Consider the following 22,822-nt stretch of genomic DNA (forward strand, 5'->3'; position numbering starts at 1 on the left):
GAGCCTTCATGGCTGAAATAGGCAGAAATATAGAGTAAATTGGCAGTGGGCTGGTTATAGAGACCAAAACAAAGACGGACATTCTGACACGGAGTGCACATTTTCAAAGCAGAATAACTGACTTGCTGTCAGAATAACTGACAGCACTGATTTTCAGATAAACAAATATGTTTACTTAGCATGTTCTTAATGTTCTCAAACATGTTATGGTATTTCTATATATTGAAAGAGTCAAAAACGTATATACAGCAACTTTAATATAGTTATGACATGGTTCTATTATTACTATTTTGAAAGATGATATTACTGAAGTACAGTTGAGCCAAGGCTATCAGTTACTCCACAATACTGCGTCCTCCACCAAAGTAACTTACACTTACAGTTCAAGCTCAGTGCACGTCTCATGTTTTATAGAGCAGCAAGGTTTACAACTGAACATCTGTGTGGAATTTAGTCATTCGCAGAAGCCAAATGGCCACGCTTTGGCACAACCATCGGAAGCAAAGTGTAAACAACCAGCCCTGCCATTCACATTCGGCAGACAGAGCAGCTCTCAGAAACGCACCAGAGAAAAAATCTGTCCAGTATTTCTGACCAAAGCAAGTGTGTTTTTATGAATGGAGCAGCCTTGGGACTTCTGGGAGATCGGAAGTCTTGTTTACCGACAGGATACAGACGAAATTACACAGGAGATTCTCACTGACAGGAGTTGAGATCCAGCTTTCAGGAATTTTTTAATGCTTTCCTGTTCCAATTTGTCTTTATAATATACTGTGAATATTATGAGGTCTTCAAACAGGCAGATGATTGTCTGCTGTGCTGGAAGGGAGTTTTGTTTTTGAGTCCCACATGTGTGATTCATTTGCCATGCAAGACTATGGCAAACATCCCACTTCAACAACAGAGCCATATTGTACTGACGTGTTTGTATTATACATCAAAAGAGGAGGAAACACACCCTCAGATAAATAGTAAAAGTGAAAGTTACGCTTACTTGTGCCGTACAAAAGTACTGTGCTGGTATTGTGTCATGGTATCAGATGGTACTAGCAGGGTATTTTGACATGGTACCCCTGTAGTGAATATTTATTATAGTTATACACTGTACAAAGTGTTAACTTAAACAGCCTTTTTACCTGATTCAACCTAAAGTGAACTGACTGGCAGATTTTAAGAGCTGGATGACCTTAAAAAATACTAAATAAAATTAAAATAAATGTGTAATAATAATAATAATAATAATAATAATAATAATAAGAAGAAGAAGAAGAAGAAGAAGAAGAAAAAGGTTAGAAAGAAATAGGATACAAATAATACTCAATTATTTTTTACTAAAACTTTAAATAAAATAACATTTAAAATAAAAATAAAATTGTTATTATTATAAAATTATAAATAAAAAAAATTAAAACTACAACTACTTTTACATTGTATTCTTATTTTAAACCTAATTTTATTAAGTCTAAATAAAATGTTATTTTTAAGTATTTATTAAGTATTATTATTATTATTATTATTATTATTATTATTATCATTATTATTATTATTATTATTATTATTATTATTAATAATAATAATATTATTATTATTATTTAAAAATACAATTAAATTAAAAATACTATTTTAACAAAATTTTTAATTTTATTTTACTTTTTATGTTAATGTTACTTTTATTTAAAGTTGACAAAAATTTATTAAAAAATATTTTTTTTTCATATTATCATCATTATTATTATTATTATTATTAAAAATACAGTAAAAAAATATAAATGTACCCAAATTAATTTTTTACATTTTATTTTTCAATTTTAAAGAATTTTTATTTAAAGTTTTAATAAAAAATATTGAAGGTACATATTTTTTTCATATTATTATTACTATTACTATTAATAAAAATACTGTTATATAAAACATTATAAAATTACCCTAAATTAATTTTTAATTTAACATAACCATGATACTACACTAAAATTGCATCCTAGCAACCACTTAGCAAAGCATTTTTTTATTATCATAATTTTTAAAAAATATTATTTATTATATTTATTTTTATATTACAAAACATTTAATATATGACACTCACAGGCCACTTTATTAGGTACACCTTACTAGTACCGAGTTGGACGTCCTTTTGCCTTCAGAACAGCCTTAATCCTTCATGGCATGAAGTCAACAAGGTACTGGAAATATTCCTCAGAGATTTTGCTCTATATTGACATGATAGCATCACACAGTTGCTGCAGATTTGTCAGCTGCACATTCATGATACAAATCTCCCGTTCCACCACATCACAAAGGTGCTCTATTGGAACTGTGGTAACTGTGGAGGCCATTTGAATACTGTAAACTCAATGTCATGTTAAAGAAACCAGTCTGAGATGATTCATGCTTTATGACATGGCTTGTTATCCTGCTGAAAGTAGCCATAAGGAGATGGTTTCACTGTGGTCATAAAGGGATAGAGATGGTCAGCAACAATACTCAGGTAGGCTGTGTGATTACAAATTTGCTTAAATGAGCAGTTGGACAGGTGTACCTAATAAAGTGGCCGGTAAATGTATAATATAAATGTGCAACATGTAATAATGAAGGATTTCAATTAATGCGAATCTTCCATCATTTTATTTTCGGCTTAGTCCCTTTATTAATCTGGGGTCACCACAGCCGAATGAACTGCCGACTTATCCAGCACATGTTTTACGCAGCGGATGCTGCAACCCATCACTGGGAAACATCCATACACTCATTCACACACATACACTATGGACAATTTAGCATTCCCAATTCACCTATAGCGCATGTTTTTGGACTTGTGGGGGAAACCGGAGCACCCAGAGGAAACCCAAGCGAACACAGGGAGAACATGCAAACTCCACACAGAAATGCCAACTGACCCAGCTGGGACTCGAATCAACTACCTTCTTGATGTGAGGCAATTGTGCTATCCATTGCACCACCATGCAACAGCATTAAACTTGAACACAATCATGTAAATGACATAATAAAAATAAATAATCGTGCACTCCAAGAGCTGAATACCAATGAACACCATTTAACTCAACTAAATGTTTATAATAAAAATCACTATAAGACATTTGCATATAAGTAACATTTAGAAAAGGTTTTAGCTGCGATTACAGTATGCATAAAGGTCTTATATTTTATGCTGTGAGCAACATTTGACATCTAATTTAGAGTTTGAGTTGTTGTTGCCACCGACAACTTTAGGTCCGCATTAAAAATGAATGGATTTCTCTTAAATGTGCAGCCAAAATAAAGCTCCTTATCATAATTACAGCACTGCAAAAGAGCAAACTGTCTGCTTTCTGACCTGTTCTCATCTTTCGAAAATGACATAAACAGTGGTGAAGGTGCACTTTCTCTGCATAAATTAGTTTGGATAAACCTCATTCGGGTTTATTTCCGTTGCGAAATAGGGGTTGAGGAGAGATTATGTTGATAAACACTCCCGCGCACATTGACTTGCACTATAATGAAAGGCTCGTGGGTAATAATAACCGATGGTAATGCGCACAGAGAGAGATATGAGGTACATGTCCTCTGGAACTCCATGTTTGACAGTTTTATTGCTGTTAATGAAACGCGTGGCATGGGAGTATTAAGCCGTCATCAAATTGACATCTTTAATTAAAGTGGCAGCTTAATTAAAAATCCAATTAACTGTGAAACTCTAATGAATAGAAAAAAATGCAAAATGCACGACTTGACCTTCAAATCGAAGCGCTCCAGATTTCAACGCGCCGCCAAAACGCTTCGTGGAATCTGGAGCTGCAAATGTTGCCCTGAGACACAATAAAAGTTTGCGCGAGGTGAGAGATTTAATTAAAACCCGATTGTTGTTGAACTGTCAACACATCAAATGCAGCATAATATCCTGTCATTCAACATATGAGCAGGCAGGGCATTGCTGGTGAAGAGGTTAAAAAAAAATGAAGTAATATTTAGAATCAACCTTTTTCAGTTGATCAATTATAATATGAACGGCAAACAAGTTCAATTTAATTCACATTTATTTCTAAAGCGCTTTTACAATGTAGATTGTCAAAGCAGCTTCATATAAAAAAAATTTATAGTGATTTGAAACAGTGTCAGTTCAGTTTCCAGAGTTTAAGTTCTGTTCAGCTCAGATTAGTGTGGTTTAATATTCACTGCTGAGAGTCTAAACACTGAAGAGCAAATCCATCGATGCGCAGCTCTGCTGGTCCCAAATCATTCAAGCCAGTGGCAAAAGCACTGAGAAAAAAAACTCACCGATTGGTGAAAGTGAAGGATAAAAACCCTTAAGGAAAAACCAGGCTCAGTTGGGCACGACTATTTCTCCACTGGCCAAACGTCTTGTGCAGAGCTCTACCCCGCCACGCCCATTCCCGCTAACGGGCGGGGGGAGAACAAAACTGAAAACCACCCAGCTATATAGAGTCCAGACAACCTATAACAAGCTGTCTGTATAAACATACACACACATATGCACCAAGCAAGTGACACATACACACAGACAGCATCACACTCTCTTATTTACACACATACACACACACACACACACACACACACACACACACACACACACACACACACACACATACATAGACATCAACAAACAATCTAAACAAAGCATCACGCAGTCTCATTCACACACATACATAAGCGTGCTCGCTCGCTCGGGAGTTGGGATCGATATTGTTAGACCGCCCGCTCCTGTCCAAAATTACACCTATTACCGACCGCTCCCGCACATTATTCGGAAAATTTATTCGCGCGCCGCAAGAAATCTGGTCGGGTCCTGCGGAATGCAGACCACAACATGGGATCAGCTATCACTGCTATGCAGATGCTACTCAATTATATATTTCAACTAAACCTGATGAGATATCTAAATTGTCTAAGCTAACTAAGAGGATTAAAGATGTTAAAGACTGGATGACCAACAATTTCCTACTCTTAAACTCAAAAAAAACAGAATTATTAGTTATTGGGCCTAAATCCTATACACAGCAGGTTTTACAACACGACCTACAATTAGAGAGATACAGAGTTAGCATTAGCTCTACTATAAAAGATCTGGGTGTCATATTAGACAGCAATTTAACTTTTGAAAATCATATATCCCATGTCACAAAAACTGCCTTCTTTCATCTGAGATATATCGCTAAGTTACAAACTATGCTAACCATCTGCAGAATGCAGAAATGCAGGATGCAGAAAAGCTAGTCCATGCTTTTATGACTTCTAGGCTGGATTACTGTAATGCTCTGTTTGCTGGCTGCCCAGCATCCTCTTTTAACAAACTTCAGACGCACGCAGAAAACAGGGTGGGTCATGCAGCGGGACAACAAATGCTGAATATAAGCGTGAGCGGTCAGGGTCAGGCAAAAACCTGGCGGGAGTGGGATTCAAAATTTAGTCTCACGCAGATCTCTAATCCCATGTCTTCTAATAATGTCTCCCAGGGGTAGCATGTATAGTATAAACAGCAAAGGGCCTAAAACTGATCATTGAGGCACCCCATACTTTACTGCGCTGACTTGTGAAAGCTTTCCAATATTATTCACAAACTGGTTACGGTCAGCTAAGTACAGTGAGTGTGTGTGTTGCATGGACCTCTTTTACAATATTTCCAATTTCATATTTAGTCACAAAAAGCAGCCAAACACACCGCATTATAAAACAACAACATTTGAACTCTTAAGTAGGACGTTTCCAGAAAGTTGGCAGTATAATTCATTACATAATGCAATGTTAATAGCATATTTTGAAATGAAAACTCATTTTATCCAGTACATGCACGATCAAGATGATGTAAGTTTTTTGAAAGTAAGTTCCTTTACTGTTAAACCTCTTTTTTTTTCTTCTGTAATCCTTTCAAAATGGTGCATTTATTTCTAATCTTATCTGCCTTCAATAAGAGCTGATCTACTTACAGGAAGGAAATGTTTCTGGGGATATAAAAGCTGGAAAAAATTACTGCCTCTCTCTCTCTCTCCTTCTCTCTTCTCGTCATGCTCTGATTATCTATTTTTTTGTGTGTGTGTGCGGGCTGTTGAACACACAGAGATTTGGGAAAGCAGTGGAGTTGAGGATGGAGAAAATGGATTTTGTCCAATGAGTTGAGCCGTCCACAGACAGTCACACTGTCCACTGCTCTAATAATCGAACTAATGACCGTGCTAATTATGACCAAGCTGCTCTTGTGGATACTTCTCGGGCTGCTATCAATTCTCACGCATCACTGACCAGAAACTAACACCTGCTAAATCGGTTCTGCAGCCAAAAAAATGGAGAGCTGATGCTTTCTACAAAAATGTTTTTCCCCTCTCTATTCATTGAAGAGCAAGTTCAGCATTATTACAGCAGTACTGCAACATTCTACACAAAAATAACTTGACTTCTAGTTGACGATTTGGTATCAGAAATGGCTTATATGAAAGGCAAAGGCCTCTAGATTACGCTTATTTTACCAAAATAAAATAGGATCATGTCTTAATTATTTAATTAGGACAGTAAGGTCTGACTTTGCTCAGACAAAAGTCTGGTCACTTAACAGAAATAATGTCCAGTATAGAATAAAAAGTCATGCTGCAGTGGAAACAGAATGAATATTGTGTCTGACCCCCATGAGCTTGGAGGTCTGCATCCATACATCTCTGACTCAAATCACTTATTAATAAAGTCATCTAGACTCCCAGAGTTCATCAAGATTATTTAGGGTGCTTTCCCACCTACACTTTTGTTTCGGAACCTGTCTCGTTTGCCCAGTTATCGCGGTTTGTTTGGCATATGTGAAACCACCAATCGCTCTCGGATCCGCGCCAAAACAATCGCCCCGAGATCGCTTGAATGAGGTGGTCTCGGCTCGATTGAAACGAACTCTGGAGCAGATCGATTGCAGTGAGAAAGCGATACGGTCCAAGCGCAGTTATATCACTGTGTTTTATGGATATGTAATAGGCATACGGCTATATGAGGAGAGAATTATGAATAGGGCGGGAAGTTTCACAAGTCTCCGGATGCCCGCAAACGAGTGATGATCTCCCGGTAATCTCGCGTCTCCCTCCCGGTCCTCAAAATGTCTACGTCGCGCACCCTTCTCACCCCTCCCCACCGCATCTCTCCTCACTCTTCAGACACGTCGCACGCACCTTGTCAAACACCACCAAACCACCACCTCTCCTGACAGCTGAGCGGGACTCTGCAAAACAAACCCTGACACTCTGACCAATGTGAGGAGAGTTTACTCGCACGTGACTTGTTTTAGCTCTTTTGGTCCGATTAGAAACTTTGCAGTGTGAAAGCGAACTGCTCCAAGAGCAAAGAGCAACAATAGCCCCTTTCACACAGTGATACCGGTAAATTTCTGGAAAATTTCCGGAACGACTTTACCGGTATATTCAAAAAAGCGCTGTTCACACAGGCGAGGACGTTACGGAAATTTTCCGGAAAAGAGCATTCACACATCCATTCCAAAATACCGGTAAATTCTGACATCATTCACCACAAATGAGCTTTAAACGGCTGCGCTTGTATTTGTAAACATTTGACTAAATTACAAACTCTGTGGATGATCAATATTGTGAACAACTTTCGCAGGATCACTTTCGCATGTCGAGATGTTCATAATATGTGCGTGTGCAGGCGCTCATAGGCGCACGCAAAGCTTGAAGGTAAACAAACAACGGCTTATCATAAGCATCTCATCGATGATTATTTACACGGTTGGCATTAAGAAGAACATATAAACGTGATCTGACTAACTTCTAGCAGCTAAATGTGTCTGGAAAAATATTCAAAGGCTTTTATCCTCACAAACCGCGCGGACGTAAATGCGTCTGACTGTTCTGATTGGCTAAAGCAGACGTCTCACGTCAGCACGTTCTAGACGTGCACTCGCTTATTACGGGAATCTTCCTTCTGCATTCACACAGCGCAGCATTCCGGCAAATTGCCGGTAATGTTACAACTTCTCTTTCCGGAAAATAGCCAGAACGAATTTACCGGTATTTTCTAAAAGGACCTGTTCACACATACAACCTTTCCGGAAAGGTCTGTATGTGTGAAAGGGGCTAATGTAACATTTGTAATCTCTGTTTCGGAACAACTGAATCGATTCACAGGTGTGAAAGCATCTTCAATGCCTCCTCCATCTTAGTCCAGACATGCTCAATAATCTTCATGTCTGGTGACTGGGCTGGCCAATCCTGGAGCACCTTGACCTTCTTTGCTTTCAGAAATTTTGATGTGGAGGCTGAAGTATGAGAAGGAGCACTATCCTGCTGAAGCATTTGCCCTTTCCTGTGGTTTGTAATGTAATGGGCAACACAAATGTCTTAACACCTCAGGCTGTTGATGTTGCCATCCACTCTGCAGATCTCTCACACGCCCCCATACTGAATGTACGATGTTTTTTTCCTTCACCAAACTTGATTTCTGTGAGAATCTTGGGTACACGCAGGTTCCAATAGGTCTTCTGCAGTGATGATCGATGCAGTTCAACTGATGATTTATCTAAAATATCGACCTTCTGCCAATCTTTTACAAATGATCAACCAGAAGTCAAGTAGTTATTTGTTGCTCAAGTGCTAAAAGTGGAATTGACAAAGGAACTTTTGTCAGGTAGTGTAATAGTCTTCAAGGACTCAAAAATAAAAAATTTAACAGAAAACATTTTCACATAACTTGTTTTCAATCAAGACTGAAATTTTTGCCTCATACTTTTGACCTTTTTCTTCTTCAGCCACAAACCAATTATGCCATTTTATCTATTATCATCTCTTATGTTGTAAAATGATGTACTTTAGCTTGAGAGTAGACACTTTATTTCACCAAGGTCCACTAACTTTAAAACCGCTGGCCTCGCCACTGCAGTAAAGGCCAAAAGTGATGTTTGGCCTTGGAGTATATTGATGTTATGTTGATGTAGATTTTTCTAAAGCGGATTTCGCAGCTCACTGTGCCTGGAGAGTTTAAAACTTTATGCGCTTTGCATTTGAATTGTTTCATTGCGATAACAGAAGGAAGATTCTGCACAGGAGAATAGCTGCTAATCAAATACAAGGGAGAAGCAATGAAATATTAATGACTGATTATGCTGTGATCAAAATGTGCTTTTATTTCCTGGGAGGTTTTTAATGCAGTAGTAAAATAAAACCCGTATTCTGCAATAAACCGTTGTTTGCCTTTTGGTAAATAGTGTTGTCGGTGGCTTAAGGGAATAAAAACAAAGCACATAATAAATGATCAAACAAAATACAAAATGTAAAAACATACAATCTTTTTTCACTGTCCTACAATTTATTTGTTATTGCTGTAATTTTTATTCAGCTACAGGCTCACACCTTGACATTTCAATCTTTTGTTTGGCCCTTCAGCATCACAATATATGAATTTGCAGGTTATGGTTTATCATACATGAACTTTGGAGAATAGCAAATATTGGATTTCTGCTTAAAGGGTTTAAACATGTTCACAAAAAGCCTCTTTTGCTTATTAAAGCTATTTTTTTAGATCCAAAGTACAGCAAAAACAGTACGATTTTGATTTCCTTTTTACTATTGAAATAACTGTTTTCTGTTTGGATATATTTTAGAATGTAATATTTTTATGTGATTTCGAAACAGATTTTTCCCTTATTACTCATTTCAAATCATTCAGAAATGATTCTGATATGCTGGTTTGCTTAAAAAACCTTTATACAAGATATAATGCACAGGACAATAGCTGCTAATCAAATACAATATTTTCTCAATGCAATGAAATAGTATTAAGTGATTATACTGTGATGAGAAATGTGCTTTTATTTCCTGTGAGGTGTTTAATGCTTTAAAAACTTAAAAATGTTTATGTCTTCTTATCTGGACTATGAGCATCTCTAGAATAGTGTTGTCTATGAAGGGTCAGAGAGCTCCAGAATTTCATTTAAAATATTAAAATTTTTTGTTTTGATGATGGATGAAGGCCTCGGGGGGGGGGGGGGGGGGGGGGGGGGGGGGGCAGGTGGAACAGCATGAGGCTGCGTAATTAAAAACATAATTATTTTTTGTTGAGTGAACTAACCCTTTAAATATAAAAGTATATATATATATATATATATATATATATATATATATATATATATATATATATATATATATATATATATATATATATATTTTTTTTTTTTTGTATTGAAGTAACTGTTTTTTTTATTTGGATTTATTTTAAAATTTAATATATTCATGTGATTTCAAAACAATTTTTTGCATCATTACTCGTTTCGAATCATTCAGAAATAATTCTGATATGCTGGTCTGCTAAAAAAAAACATTTATGCATGATATAATGCAGAGGAGAATAGCTGCTGATCAAATATAAGGGAGAAGCAATTAAATATTAGCAACCGATTATACTGTATGAAAAATGTGCTTTTATTTTCTGTGAGATTTTTAATGCAGTGCATTAAACAAGTTATATATATACTGCATATACACTCACCCGCCTATTTATTAGGTACACCTATCTAACTGCTCGTTAGTGCAAATTTCTAATCAGCCAATCACATGGCAGCAACTCAATGCATTTAGGCATTTAGACATGGTCAAGACGATCTGCTGCAGCTCAAACCGAGCATCAGAATGGGGAAGAAAGGTGATTTAAGTAACTTTGAACGTGGCATGTTTGTTGGTGCCAGACAGGCTGGTCTGAGTATTCCAGAAAGTGCTGATCTACAGAATTTTCATGCACAACCATTTCTAGGGTTTATAGAGAATGATCCGAAAAAGAGAAAATATCCAGTGAGCGGCAGTTTTGTGGGCGCAAATGCCTTGTTCATGCCAGAGAATAGCCAGACTGGTTCAAGCTGATAGAAAGGCATCAGCAACTCAAATAACCACTCGTTACAACCGATTTCTGCAGAAGAGCATCTTTGAATGCACAACACATCCAACCTTGAGGCAGATGGGCTACAGCAGCAGAAGACCAATTCACACAGGCTCACCAAAATTGGACAATAGAAGATTGGAAAAACCTTGCCTGATCTGATGAATCTCGATTTCCACTGTGACATTTGGATGGCAGAGTCAGAATTTGGTGTCAATAACATGAAAGCATGGATCCATCCTGCTTTGTATCAACGATTCAGGCTGGTGGTGGTGGTGGTGGTGGTGTAATGGTGTGTGTTTTTTTTTTTTTTTGGCACACTTTGGGCCCATTAGTACCAAGTGATTATTGTGTCAACAATGACAATGTTACTCAAATGGCCTCCACAGTCACCAGTACTCAATCCAATAGAGCACCTTTGGGATGTGGTGTAACCAACACAATCTCACGGCAATTCGTAACTTTTTGATTTAGTGGCTAATTCGTATGAATTCGTACAATTTAGTACGATTTGCTCATCCCCCAATGACGGTTGGGTTTAGGGGTAGGGTTAGGTTCCAAACCTCCTTTTTAAAATCGTACAAATTTGTACGACTGAGCTCGTACGAATTAGCCACTAAACTAACAAACGTAAAATACTTACGTCTTCTCGTGAGATCAGGCTGGTGTAACGGGAGATTCACATCATTGATGTGCAGCTGACAAATCTGCAGCAACTGTGTGATGCTATCATGTCAATATGGAGCAAAATCTCTGGGTAATGTTTCCAGTACCTTATTTAATATATGCCACAAAGGATTAAGGGAGTTCTGAAGGCAAAAGGCGGTCTAATCTGGTACTAGTAAGGTGTACCTAATAAAGTGACCGATGAATATATACATATTTATATATATATTGCAAATGATCTTAAAAAAAAATACCAACTGATCTTAAAAAAAAAAAAAATCTTAATGCAATACTTAGTAATTAGCAAATACAATCTAACCATTAAACCCATTATATATGTGCTTATATGTCAAGAATACAGCATTTCTAGCTATTTGTAAGTTATTAATGTCTATTAGTTGATGCTTAACAAATAATAAACTATTTGCTGAAGCTTAAGAAATTATTTATAGCATGCTGTTATTATAAAGTGATCTTAAATTCTGGAACTGCTTGTATTGAGATGCAGTTCTTAGAGAAATAGAATATTAAATATGCAATCAGTGGGCGTGGCTTGTTTTTCTTACTGTGAGCTGATTGGATGTAGTAAAGTGGGCATTTCATTCAGACAGAGCTGCAAAAGGGTTTTGGGAAAGGATTTTGGGACTCCTCCACCTCACCATTTCCGTTTGTTGTCAAAACTGACCCTTGGGGTGTGGTTAAGTATGTTAGCCCCGCCCCATACCTCAGACATACGTAATCTGAGAATTTGACTGAAAGCAAACAGGAAGTGCATTTTCAGATTTTAATTTTAGATTATAATGGCAAACTATTTATTTTTTCTTAATGCCACGCACAGGTGAATTGTTCACCACAAAACTAGCGATGTGAGCTAGCAAAACCCACATGGTTAGTTTTGATTTCGTGTGTACACTAATAATATTTTACAGCTATTTTTAAAAAAAGGTTTCTCATGGAAACTCCATAATGAAGCTTATCCAGATGCATCACACCCAAAGATTTAGCCTGGGATATTTTGTGTTTGGAATCCCGCTAGCTTAAATAGCATTAGCATTCAATTAGCCAAATTAGGTTAGACCGACCAAATTGCATTAGCTTTCCCTCCATATTCATCCTCTCAGATGTGTAATCTGATCCTCCCAGCCTCAAACAAACAACAAATAAAAAAAGGTGAGCTATTCCTGCCCCGCAGAAGCATTTATTCATTTAGCATCAGGTGTTTGTGCTACAGGCTTCAACAAACCCCGCTGGACGGCGACGCTTATGACTGAACGCCTGCTGTCGTCCACAATAAATAACCCAGAGCACAGGGTCCTGGCTAAATAGAGTGACTCGAGATTGGTGTGGAAGAATGAAAATAAAGGCCTGGCTGCATGTTCGGTGAATCGACGGGTCTATAATATTGAATAAGAGCGGATGGGGAAGGTTTACAGCAGAGGTCTTCTGTCATATCGCGTTTGAGCTGGCCAGGTGCCATTTTGCTTTCACTCTGCCCTTTAATCATAGCCATAATGAACAGCCCGCGGGCTCCGGCGATTGTAATGTGATGATACGATGGAAGATGGAAGACGGAGAATTGGCTGTATAAAAGGTGACAGACTGCGGTCACCCACCGTTTGGACTCCCTTTTATTATATTAACTTTCTGCCTTTCGGATAATGCTGAAAGGTGAAGAAATATCAGTGTCCATGGTGTGCATAGTGTGGATTCACATGAGACAAACTGGTTTATTAAAGGAATATTTCAACAGTTTGATGAAAATTCATGTCATTTCTGCAGGTCAGAATAAAACCCTTCATATATTATGATATTTTTGTGTCATTTTTTTGTGTGTTTACAATATTCATTCATTCATTCATTCATTCATTCATTCATTTATTTTTCAGCTATTAATCCAGGATCGCCACAGTGGAATGAACCGCCAACTTATCCAGCAGCAGATGCCCTTCCAGCCACAGCTCATCTCTGGGAAACATCCACACACACACACACACTCATTCACACACTCATAACAGGAGGCACATATGTAAACTGTTGTAATTCCTACACCGTTCACCACATTTGGATGTGAATACCGTCAAATTAAAGCTGGCAGTCTGTAATTAAAGCACATATTGTTTCATTTCAAATCCATTGTGTTGGTGTATAGAGCCAAAAAAGTTAGTATTGTGTTAATGTCCAAATATTTATGAACCTAATTGTATTTTTTTTATTTATTCATTCATTATTTTGTTTTATTATTCATTATTAATAAATTATTTAGTTTTATTGCACAAAATTAGCAAAAAGTCTAAAATATTTACAAAACATCCAGCTATTTAAATGATATATATACAATTTATTAGCATAAAATTTGAAGTACTCGTATAATAAACGTTTGAAAGCAAGACTAGAAAGTGTTGCTTAATTATTTATGTATTTATGTATCTATTCATTCATTTTACTATTTATTTATTAGTAAAATATTTTATTTTATTCCACAAAAAAAGAGGGTGGCGCGGTGGCACAGTGGGTAGCGATATCGCCTCAAATCAAGAAGATTGCTGGTTCAAACCTCAGCTGGGTCAGTTGGCATTTCTGTGTGGAGTTTGCATGTTCTCCCCGTGTTTGCCTGGGTTTCCCCTGGGTGCCCCAGTTTCCCCCACAAGTCCAAAGACATGTGGTAAAGGTGAATTAACTAAACTATATGTGTGTGAGTGAGTTTGTATGGATGTTTCCCAGATATGGAAATGCAAATGAAGGACTGCTTCCATTGTAGAGAATAAAATCATAACTTTATAATAAACTGGCACCAAATATCACATAGACAAATGAAAGCTGCTGCATTAAGAAGTCTTTTTCATATATAATAAATGACTTGTGCCTCAGAGCGCACAGATGAAACGCAATAAACATGATCGTGTTATCGTTTGTTCCAATGTTTGGTAATGCAATCATGTGCGTTGGTTCAGGGATGTAATTATACCGAAGCATTTCCTGGACTTTGGCTCAGGTATTTCACAATAAGCAAAAATAACATCTGAGATGTTGTGTGTGATGGGACTGATCTGTTGGTTAGTTCACATGCTGGTTCACTGGTTAGTTCATTTTTTCTTTGTTAAAAAAAATAGGAACCGTAATGTAAATCCAGCTCAGGCTTGCCTATGTCTTAGGGGCGTCTTATTAATGTCTAAATATTGAGGATTTTGTCAAGCAATAGTTTGCATACATCCAGCAAGATATCTAGTCTGTCATCTCACAGATGGTTACGATCAAACGAATCAGGAAAATATATCAAAGTAATATGAATAAATATCATAGCATCAATGTGTGGATGTCAAATGGATGTCAAGGTTTTCGATTTGCAATTTTGATGGATTTTTTGACATTGTTATGACTGTGTACTACTTTAAATGTTATTTTAAAGTCCGACTAATTAATACAGTTCAAAAGAAAAAAGAAGCAATAAAAAAATGAAAGTAAGAACAAATGAAATATTGACTGTATGAAAGAAAGAACTAAAGAAAGAGGGAACGAAAGAAAGCGAACAAAATAAAGAACAAAAGAATGAAGGAAAGGCCGAATGAACAAATAAAAGAATGAATGGAAGGAAGAATGAATAGCGAAAGAGAAAACAAAGAAAAGAAAGAACGAGCAAAAGATTTAACTAAAGAACAAACAAGCAAACAAAAGAAAACAAATGAAAGAAAGAAAAAACAAAAACATGCAACTTTAAAAAAATTTCAGTTAAATTAAAAATTTAAAACAGAAAAAAGAAAAACTGCGACAGAAAGAACAAACAAAAGAAATAATTAAAGCAAGAAGGAACAAAAAAAGGAACAAAAACAAACAAATGTAAAAGAAAGAAAGAATGAACAAAAGAAATAACAAATGAAAGAGTGAAAGAAATAAGTAATGAAAAAAAGAAAGAAAAAATGAATAAAAGAACGAACAAACAAAATAATGAGTGGATAAACATAAGATTGAAGAAACGAAAGAAAGAATAAAAGACAAAAAAGAGGAAAGAATGGATAAACAAACAAAACTTGGGTTTAAAATACACACCAAACAAATGAATGAAAGAAAGAAAGAACAAACCAAATAATGAATGAAAGAGCAAAAGAAAGACTGGAAGAACAAACAAGCAAACAAAAAAATGACCAAAAGAAAGAAAGAAAGAAAGAAAAAGAAAGTAAGAAAGAAAGAAAGAAAGAAAGAAAGAAAGAAAGAAAGAAAGAAAAAATGAAAAAACGAAAGTAATGAATGAAAGAAAAAAATGAACGAAAGAATAAAAGAACAATAGAATGAATGAAAGAATGAAAGAACAAACAAAGGAACAAATAAAAAAACGAACAAACAAAAGAACGAAAGAAAGAACGAATGAACAAACAGAAAATGGATAAAGTAAAGAACAAATTAAAGAGCAAAAGAAAGATTAAAAGAAAGAAAAAAGAAAGAATGAAGGAATGAAAGAACGAACGAACAAACAAAAAAACGTACAAACAAAAGAATGAAAGAACGTACAAACAAACGAACAAATAAAAAATAAATAAACGAAAGAATGAATTAAAGAGCAAGAGAAAGAATGAACAAAAGAAAGAATAAAAAAGAACAAAAGATCGAATAAAGGAATGATTGAACAAACAAAAATGAACAAATGAAAGAATGAATGAGAAAAAGAAAATCAATGAAAGAGCGAAAAAAAGAACTGAAGAACGAACACAAAAAACAATGGAAAGAACGAACGCATAAATAAACAAACAAAAAACAAATAAACAAAAGAAGGAATGAAAGAACGAATGAGCAAAAGAGAATGAATGAAGGAGCACAAAAAAGAACTAGAGAAGAACAAACGAAATAATGAACAAATGAAAAAAAGAGAATGGATGAAAGAACAAACCAAAAAACAAGCAAACAAAAACTGAATAAAAGAAAGGACGAATGAAAGAGCGAAAAAAAAGAATCAATGAACAAAATATAAGAGCAAACAAACCAAAGAATGAACAAAGCAAAGAACGAACAATATAACGAACAAATGAATGAAACTTAGGTTTAAAACATACATCAGATATTCGGAAAATCCTCCACTGAAGGTAAATGTAACATGAACAATGACATAATTTTCGATGTTTTAGATGGACTATCCATTTAAGATCCCTTCTTCGCACCTGCTAATGTTTCGAATCGTCCCATTACAGGTTCATTTAACACGTTCAGCTTGGTAAAATATGATTCGTGCATTAGCTGCATGCTAAATTAGGGCCAGCATTGAAAGAGCTCACAAAAAGCCTTTGCCCCATTGAGCAAACCGCAGCTCTGCCTGGAGCCGCTCGCCACGGTAATTTGATTCACCTAGACAGAGTGTGATGGAATTTAATAACCTGAACAGCGATGATGTGTGTCCGGAAAAGAGGAAGGCAGCGAGTTTCTCCAGGAATCTGGAGGCGAGACTGAACCCACAGGAATGTTGAGCCCTGTGAGAAAAAAAAAAAAAAAAACATCACTATAACAAAGTTACATCAAGTACAATCACATACTCTACATGAACATGGATATCTAATCAAACTTCTCTTCTATATGAACTAATCTCTTCAAATGTTTTTTTTTTTACATGGTGTATATTTTTATAAGGAATCTCCTGATCTGCCTTTTCCTTGTCTACCTCGCAGGCACAGGACGTCAGCATGACAAGAGTTCACACTTAGCTGATGATTGATAAAGCGCAATTGACATGCATCGGGAGAGAGCCCTGAGCTCTTAATATCCTCGAGCCCGTGGCTCCCTCATGTTAGAAGGGCGGGAGGGGAGTTTGAGCTCAGGTAGGTCTCGAGAACTCCCCTGCTTGTCTGCGAGTGGGAAGTGTAAACTAAGGTTCGTCTTAGATGATAATTTGGATTAGTCGATTAACTACCGTGAATGTCTTTGGATGGTGGGAGGAAACCGGGGAGCCTCATTGAATGTGTAGTTGCGCCCCTGCTCACACATGATTTGTTTTAGCTAATTTGGGTCAATTTAGATCCCGTTTACACTAATGTGTTTTAGTTTGAAACGCATAAGTTTTGCCACGGTTATACCATCCGTTCTAACTACGCCGGAGTTTTCGAGCGGCAAAAACAGAGTGTTTTGGAAACGCTGGAGAGGCCGTTTTCATTCTGAAATGTCTCAGTGTGGATGGGGGAAAACGGAGACATCTGAAAACGGAGGCGGGGCTGCTGAGATTCGCTGCTTGATTGGGGCTTTTGTGTCATTGCGTATCCTTCCCTTATTCGTCAAGCCCCTATCCAATGACTATAACACATGGCTTTAACGCTACCGGGAGACAGCAGACCAGCCTTCAATGTAAACAACAATATGGACAGAGAAATGGGAGCGTTGTTTGCACTTTTGTCTGTTTTAGGCGCATTTGTGCCGGTTTTCATTTGTTACGTTTAGTAACAACCTCTCTTGCTTTCTTTACCATCGCGTTCATTGTTCAACCGGCGTTTGTTGACAATAACCAAATGCCGAGCGAGACACATGCTTCCTGTTTATACTAGAATGCGCATGCCCAGAGTGTGCTAATGGTCACGTGATATACGTTTTTGGTGGCATAGTGTGGACAGAGATGTGTTCAAAAGCGCTAGGTGAAACGCTAGTGTAGACACGTGTCTATTTGATCTAAAATGCCGTATTAAAACTAAAATGCACAAGTGTAAACGGGGCCTTAGAAACGTTGCCATGTAAAAGCGAACCGCACCAAGAACAAAAAGCAACATGTAACAATTTGAATCCCTGTTTCGGAACAAAAGAATCGACCCACAGGTGTGAAAGCACCCTAAGAAAAGAGAGAGGAGTGTTTCTACAGGTGGTTTGTAAAGTGGTTGTGAGGCACACTTCAGAAATGCACAATGCTTTTTTTCTAAAGAAGTGAAGAGATTGAAAAAAAAAAATACAAAAATATCCACATGCCTAATAGAAAAACTGTCCTGGAACTTATTTTTGGGTTTACTGGGTAGATACTAAAACTAACAGCATATGGTTTTGAAGTGACATACGGGTGAGTGACAAAGTGCTAATTTTTCTCTGAACTGTTCCTGCAACTGACCGACTTTAGTCATGTTCGTGAGTTTGAACACAAGTTGTTTGTAATATGTGCAATCTGTTGGGTTTCGCACCAACCGTGTGTCATGGAGTGCGGTCCTGTTTTAAGACTCTGAGGGGGAAGTGAGACAGATCTTCCTCAAAACCTCCGGAGACATGGATAAATGCTGAATGCGACTCTCTCTCTCTCTCTCTCTCTCTCTCTCTCTCTCTCTCTCTGTGTGTGTGTGTGTGTGTGTGTGTGTGTGTGTTTCTAGCTCAGCATTGATGCCAAGCATTAAGTCTAAAGCAGCCCTAGGTAAAGATGAATACACTGATCTATTGTTTTCTAATTGAAATGATGCCTTTTATGCTAAGCCGAGAACTCAGTTAACAGTTAACAATGGTGTACAATAAATAAATAAATCAATTCATCAAATTATTAACAGTTAGCATTAGTGATCTGCAATCTGCATATTAAATTATACGAAATATCTACTAAAATATACACTTATTGGCCATTTTATTAGGTACACCTTACTATTACCAGGTTGGTCCCCCTTTTGCATTTAGAACTGCTTTAATGCTTCATGGCATAGATTCAACAAGGTACTGGAAATATTCTTTGTAGATTTTGCTCCATATTGAAATATTAGCATCACACAGTTGCCGCAGATTTGTCGGCTGCACATCCATGATGTGAATCTCCCGTTCCACCACATCCTAAAGGTGCTCTATTGGATTGAGTTCTGGTGACTGTGGAGGCCATTTGAGTGCAGTGAACTCATTGTCATGTTCCAGAAACCAGTCTGAGATAATTCGCGCTTTATTACATGGCACGTTATCCTGCTGGATGTAGCCATCAGAAGATGGGTTCACTGAGGTCATAAAGGGATGGACATGGTCAACAACAATACTCAGGTAGGCTGTGGTGTTGCTTAATTGGTACTAATGGGCCCAAAGTGTGCAAAGAAAACCTCCCCCACACCATTACACCCCCACCAAAAGCATGAACCGTTGATACAAGGCAGGATGGATCCATGCTTTCATGTTGTTGACAGAAATATCTATTAGAAATACCAATTGATAATTTTATTTAAAAAACATAAACATATTTAAATGCTGAAAATTAATAAAATATTTATTTTTTTTTATTCATATATAATTGTATTAAAAATTTTTAAAAAAAGATTTAGGGTAAAATGAAATCATATAAAAATTTAAAATTTAAAAAATTGAGTTAAGTAAAAAAAAATACAATTAAAAAAAAAAAAAATATATATATATATATATATATATATATATATATATATATATATATATATATATATATATATATATATATATATATTATATATTTTTAATAGATAATTTATACTTTTTTAAATTTGTTTTTATCTCAATTCTAAAAATTTACATATTTTATATCATTTCATTTTACTCTAAATCCTACTTTTATCTTCTAAAGGGAAAGGTAGTACTATTTTATTTCATTTATGATAAATCTCAGTGCTTTAAACTCCTAAATGGGAAATAAATCAAGTACTTGTATAACTATTAAGTACTATTATGTTTTTCCATGATGATTTCAAATGATAAATAATTTCCTTTATTTGTAAAGTTTAAAAAATACACATTTATATTTAGCATGACATTATCTATGCAACAGTCTTCAACAGAGATGGATTGCCACTGATCCTTCCCCTAGCAGACACAAATAGGCCTGTGTGGTGTTTTCAGGACAGTGTGGGCGAAGTAAAGCGGAGTTGCAGATTCAGCTCCGTCTGTTGCTCTGGAACGCATCAATGGCTTTTTGTGCGCCTGCTATATGAACAAAGCAATCAGCTGCATCACACTGAAGAGCTGCTTGTTCTGTAAGTCTGAAGACTGATGTTCAGTTATTATGCTCTCCTGGCCAATCAAATTGCTCCACTTTTGGCCAGAATTATTTGCAGAGCTGTCTGTGAATTGTTGAAACTCCCTCGACAGGTAGTTGCAGTTGCACATTTATTAGCCCTCCTGTGATTATTTCCCAAATGATGTTTAACAGAGGAAGAGTTTTTTCACAGTATTTCCTATAATATTATTTCTTCTGGAGAAAGTCTTGCTTTATTTCGGCTAGAAAAACAGCAGTTTTTAATTTTTTCAAACCAATTTAAGGTCAATATTATTAGCGCCCTGCCCCTTTCACACAGTGATACCGATTAATATCTGGAAAATTTCCGCAAGGACTTTACCGGTAAATTCAAAAAAGCGCTGTTCACACAGGCAAGGACGTTACGGAATTTTTCTGGAAAAGAGCATTCGCACATCCATTCCAAAATACTGGCAAATTCTCACATCATTAACCAGAAATGAGCTCTAAACGGCTGCGCTTGTGTTTGTAAACATTTGACTACATTTCAAACTCTGTGGGTGGATCAGTATTGTGAACAACTCCAATGAAAATATATAGAGAAACACTTTCGCATGTCGAGATGTACATGATATGTGTGTGCTGACACTCACGGGCTGTTTCATGGTCACACGCATAGCTTGAAGGTAAACAAACAATGGCTTATCATAAGCATCTTATCGATAATTACTTACATGGTTGGAATTAAGATGATCATATAGGGCCCTATCATACACCTGGTGCAATGTGGCGCAAGGCGCAGCGCAATAGACTTTTGTTGGTTTCAGCTTGGCGCAAGAGTCGTTTTGAGGCGTTGCACTACGCTGTTTAAATAGCAAATGCATTTGCGCTCATATGTGCGCCCATAGGTGTTCTGGTCTAAAAAGGAAGGTGTTCTGAGGCGCATTGCTGGCGCGTTGCTATTTTTAGAAACTATAATAGATTTTTCAATAGACCAAAATAAACCCGGTCTAAACTCCAGCGAAAAGTTGCGCCTCGCTTACACACTGCTTAATACACACAAGATGTAGAGCAATACGGAAATAATTTTACATATAAAAAAAATAAAATATTATGGATATATATATAGGATATAATAAGAATATGTATAGGATATAAATATAAAGGATTAAAATATTACAAAACATATTATTTTCTAGCCTACATAAATATAAAAAACACTGCTTTTATGCTTTCTTCATCTCGGGAGGCTTTTTCAGTTCATTCTTAACAATTTGCTTTTGTATAATGTTATTATTATTAGCAGTATTATTTATTATATCCATATTTATATTTGTTTTATTAAAACAAGCTTAGATTTGCCCACCTGCAGGTTTTAGACCATATGGGGCACAGCATGTGTTTTAGGATATAACTCAGGTTTTTAAACACTTCGTTATTATTGTTCATTTATTCGTTTGCTGGAAATTAGAACTGAATTTAGAAATAAATTTGAAACAAATATTTGTGCTCAGTTTTTCCAATTACACTTACGTCATGTAAATAGCAAATGCACTTATGGCGTGACGCAAGGCTCTTAAAGGGAATGGGAGATGAAACTCTGATTGGTTTATTCTTAAAACACACCTGTAACTCCTTAAGAAAATAAACTCAACCCTTTTAGACCATGCGCCACAGCGCAAAACGAATTTTCCCATCCTTAAATTAGCAAAAATGCACCCTGAAAGTGTTTGCGCCCTGCGTTTTATACTTTGTGCATGAACCGTCAAAATAGAGCCCATTATCGTTATCTGACTAACTTCGAGCAGCTAATGTGTCTGGGAAAATATTTAAAGGCTTTTATTCTCATAAACCGGGCGAGCGTGAATGCGTCTAACTGTTCTGATTGGCTAAAGCAGACGTCCCACTCAGCATGTTCTAGACGTGCATGCGCTCTTCCGGCAATATTCCTACTGCGTTCACACAGCGCAGCATTCCGCAGATTGAATTCAGCAGATTACCTGTAATGTTACAACGAATTTACCGGTATTTTCAAAAAGGGCCTGTTCACACATACACACCTTTCCGGAAAATTGCCGGTAATATTTGTTTTTTGTTGACTAGAAAACAAACCACTGTTGTACAATGACTTGCCTAATTACCCTAATTTGCCTAATTAACCCAGTTAAGCCTTTAAATGTAACTTTAAGCTGAATACTTGAAATATATCTAGTCAAATATTATGTACTGTCATCATGGCAAAGAAATCAGTTATTAGAAATGAGTAATAAAACTTCTTATTAACTATTATAAAACTTAATCTTATTAAAACTAATTAAAAGGTCTTTTTCAGTGACTGTAGGTCAATGTGTCAATATCTGTCCCTCTTCTGTGGGGTGTCCCCCAGGGCTCTAT

At 36.4% G+C, this 22,822-nt stretch overlaps 1 long non-coding RNA gene across 4 annotated transcripts in view; it reads right to left on the reverse strand.

Annotated features, from left to right (window-relative positions):
- Window positions 1–22,822, reverse strand: part of LOC137487507 (uncharacterized) — a 214,880-nt gene that overhangs the window by 113,563 nt on the left and 78,495 nt on the right. For all 4 annotated transcript variants that reach the window (XR_015507159.1, XR_015507162.1, XR_015507160.1 and 1 more), the window contains exon 4: window positions 16,896–16,988. This is a non-coding gene — a long non-coding RNA (uncharacterized LOC137487507). The remainder of the gene's footprint in view (window positions 1–16,895; window positions 16,989–22,822) is intronic.

Source organism: Danio rerio, chromosome 14 (genome assembly GCF_052040795.2).
Source record: "Danio rerio strain M-AB ecotype USA chromosome 14, GRCz13ab, whole genome shotgun sequence".
NCBI classification, from domain to species: domain Eukaryota; kingdom Metazoa; phylum Chordata; class Actinopteri; order Cypriniformes; family Danionidae; genus Danio; species Danio rerio.